Source organism: Nannospalax galili, unplaced genomic scaffold, assembly GCF_000622305.1.
Source record: "Nannospalax galili isolate Female #2095 unplaced genomic scaffold, S.galili_v1.0 scaffold1359, whole genome shotgun sequence".
Lineage (NCBI taxonomy): Eukaryota > Metazoa > Chordata > Mammalia > Rodentia > Spalacidae > Nannospalax > Nannospalax galili.
Window position 1 is genome coordinate 1 of NW_008342089.1, and position 4,114 is coordinate 4,114.

Genomic DNA, 4,114 nt, shown 5'->3' on the forward strand with positions numbered 1-4,114 from the left:
CTAATATGACAGGTAAAGACTGCTGTGGAGAAAATAGACAGGTGAGGGATGAGGGTGATTTTAAGTGAGAAGTAAATGGAATTCCCACTGAGGAGGTGGCAACTAAGTAGAAACTTACAGACCGAGGAGCCAGGTATATGCAAAGTATGTTCTAGCTGGAGGGAAGGTTGAAGGCTAAGAGGTTGGACCATGTAAGGCTGAAGAGTTGGGGCCAGGACCTCTGGGGGCTGAAGTTCAGGAGCCAGCACCGCTGGGGGGAGCAAAAGCGTAGGGCAGAAGAGACTATGCAACAGGGTAAAGGTTGAAGCACAGGAAAGCTGTTATCCCCCTGCGTTTGAAAGGATCTCTGGGCTGGGTGAGAAAGCCATATGGAAATACAGGTGCAACACCCCATAGCCCCAGACCAAGGGGCCTGAAGAATCACCAGGGCATGTTCTCTTCCCGTCCACATTCCTCCAGTGTGGCCATCCTGCTATATTTGAGTCGCAAGTACAAGGCCCCAGACCACTGGTACCCTGAGGACCTACAGGCTCGAGCCCGTGTGGATGAGTACCTGTCCTGGCAGCACACAACCCTGAGAAGTTGTTGCACCAGGGCCATGTGGCAGAAGGTGAGTTATGAAGGCAAATGGGCAGGGACACCCCCCCACCCCGCCGAGGATGTACCAGGAATGGCACTTTCTGTTAAAAGTAAAAAGTTCCTAGCCAGGCATGGTGGTATATGCCTTTAGTCCCAGCACTCGGGAGGCAAAGGCAGGTGGATCTCTGTGAATTCGAGGCCAGCCTATTTGACATAGTGAGTTCCAGGCCAGCTGAGGCTACAGGGAGTCCCTGTCTCAAAAAGATCAAAAAAAAAAAGGGTATTAAGAATGTAAGCCTACACATTGAATTCCAAAGCAGCAATTATTGATACTTCTAACGAGAAATCCATGACACAATTTAAGTATGCTATAAAGAATATGAAAATCCAGCTAAATTCAATGCAAATAGGAACTTACAAATCTCAATAATTTCCAACCTCTGTGCATGTATGGGAAGAAGGGAACCAAAGTTCAGTGGGTAACTGGAGACACATGCCTGCAGGTCTATTTCAGCAGGACTCTCACTCTCCTCATCTGCTCTGACAGAATCAGAATGACAATCTTCCTCAGCCTCCGCCTGGGGAGAACAAGCAGTTTCATCACAAATAGGCAGACACCATTTCCCTTTACAATCCACGAAGCCACCTGCTAACTAGCACGTGGAGGTCAGAGGTCAATGTCAGATGTCTTTATCATGCTCTACCTTATTTTTGAGATAGGGTCCCTCACTGAACCGGGAGATCACTGATTTAGCAAGAGTAGCTGCCCAGCAACCTCTAGGGATTCTCTTGTCTCCACTTCCCCAGGGCACAGATCACAGGTGTATGCTTTTGCACCTGTTTTTTTACGAGAGTACTGGTGATTCGAACTCAGGTCCTTATTCTTGTGTAGCAAGCACTTTACCTACTAAGTTAATTTCCCAGCTCTGAAAAATTAACCTTTAAAAATTAATTACTGGGTACTCACTGGTAATGTATGTGTGGGGATGGGACGTGTACGGCTGATGCAAAGTTCCCCTCTGTTTGTTCTCTGCTCCCCATCAGTCGAATGTCCTGTTACCTGTCTCTGAAGACCAAGTTCCAACAATGTCAATATTGTTGAACTCAGAGATGAACAGGGTGGTTGACTTTGTCCAGAGACCTACTTCCTCCAGCTAGGCTCTATCGCCCTCCTAATGGTCCATTCAACTATGAATTCATCAATGTCAGCACCTCACGACCACATCATCTCTCGAGGCCCCCTCTGAACACTATTGCATGGAGGACTAAGCTTTGCATACATGAATATACAGAGAATGTTTTGTATCTAAACCACAACTACCCCTAGTCCAATATGACTGGTGCCCTTAAAAGAAGAGGCCCAAGTGAAGACAGACAGGAAGAATGCCATGAAACTACATGTCAGAAATGAGAGTTGAGCATCTGTTAACCAAGGACCACAAGTACTATTGACATCCCACCAGAGGCTAGGAGGAGGTGAGGAAGGGTTCCTCTTCAGGCTCCAGAAGGAGAATAGTCCTGCAGATATCTTTTTTTGGACTTATCAGAACTGGCCTCACATGTCAGTTTTTTTTAAAATGTTTTTATTAGCATATATCAATTATACATAATAATGGGTTTCATTATGACGTTTTTTTTTTTTTTTTTGAGACAGAGTCTCCCTGTAGCCCCAAGGTGGCCTGGAACTCACTATGTAGACCAGGCTGGCCTTGAAGAGATCACCTGCCTCTGCTTCCCGAGTGCTGGGACTAGAGGCATGTGCTACCACACCCGGCTGACATTTTCATACATGTACATAACTATTTTAATCATATTCCTCCCTTTACCATCTCCTGTCCCCCTCCTGCTCCCAACCGATACCCTGCCTCTTCCTCTACCCTCATTCCACTTTCACATCTTTGTGTACTTTTGTATGCGACCCAATAAGTTTCAATAGTGTTGCTTACAGGAGCACAGGTAAGGATCTGTTTACAAGAGCATGGACACCTCACCTGTGGCTACATCACTAAAGAAAATGTCTCTCCTTCCTCCATTAACCAATTAACTGTATATAAATCCTCAGGGAGGGCTGAGGCCCCATGAGTCCCTCCTCCTTCCATGACAGGATGCTATCAGACCTAGTAACATGCAGATCTTCTGCAGGTAGTCACAGCAGCTGTGTGTTCAAGAGTACAACAGCCATTCCATGCCCGGAAGTCGGTGCTCCACATGACTCCCGCCCACCCCACCCCCTTCTTCCACCTTTTATGTTCTTTTCACTCCTTTCCTAATATTCCTTGAGTCTTGGAAGGGATGACGTAAAAATCCCATTTATGGCTGAGCATTTGACAGTCATTTCTCAGCACCAACTATAAAGTCAGTCTTCATCAGTGCTTTCTACAGGGGCATTGAGAGGCACCTCATACTTGGTGAGGGAGGGACAATGCATTGGGGAATCCTCAAGTAGGCCACCCTGCCTTGTACTTGGTGGAATCTAGCCCTTCCATCTGGCTCCTCTCCCCATAGTCTGTCAGTGCTGGTTGCAAAATCTTTGAGAGCCGACCCAAACTGGCTGCATGGCGACAGCGTGTGGAAGCTGCAGTGGGAGAGGACCTCTTCCGGGAGGCCCATGCAGTTGTCCTGAAGGCCAAGGATTTGCCTCCAGTGGTGGACCCCGCCTTGAAAGAGCAACTGAAACTCTCACTACAGTGTTTGCTGTACTGAGGGAGTAGCCTGAATCTGTGGTGCCCCCAAGGGAAGTACTGGGTTGAGTAAGACACGTGGCTTACTTTTTGAGTGTCACTGTGACATGTCCATGGAGTCTCTGGTCCAGTTTCCTGCAGGCATCACCAGCATTCCTTCTGTATCTGCACCCCACTGTGCTGTACATTCACCTCTCACTTGACCTCTAGAGAAAGCTAGAGGTACATACCTGGCAAACACTTGGCCCTATCCTTCTTTTGAAAGTTTCCATGGCTCCTCTGTGCCCTATATTAAAGTACAAGCCATTGAAGTTGAAAGTGAAGACCTTGCCCCAGTCCTCCAAGCCACGCCCTTCTTTCTACACTCATGTCAGCTCTCTTCTGCTCTCACCTTGGCCTCCTGTTCCTTCACCTTTGGCAATTAGCATTATGTCACCCCTCTTGGCTCCTCAGCCCCAGTGCTTCCTTCCCTCAGTCTTGGCAGACAGCAGGATTTATACCCCCCCAACCCCTCCCCAGGTTGAGCTGTGTGACAGATGAGGGTCGTCTGGTGAAGGGATGTGTAATAAGGAATAGCCTTTGTCCCGAGTCTCTGGCCTCTGAAGCAACCATCTGCCACAGGCTGGGTGCAGGGCTGGTTCATGAACCTCCTTGTAGGGAGGGAAGTTCCTGGTTATATCTCGAGTCTTCAGGTTCCATTAAGCCACCTTGCTACCACAAGCCTAATTCTAACTCCAACTGCTGTCTTCTCCATGCCATACTCTGAGTCCAAACTATCAACCTACTTAATCTTATGCCATAAGCCCTCTGTTATATGAGTTATCTAATAAATAAACTGCTAACAGAACAAGGGT

At 47.6% G+C, this 4,114-nt stretch overlaps 1 pseudogene; it reads left to right on the forward strand.

Moving 5' to 3' along the window:
- The first annotated feature begins 341 nt into the window (after positions 1-341).
- LOC103738073 lies at positions 342-4,114 on the forward strand (annotated as a pseudogene).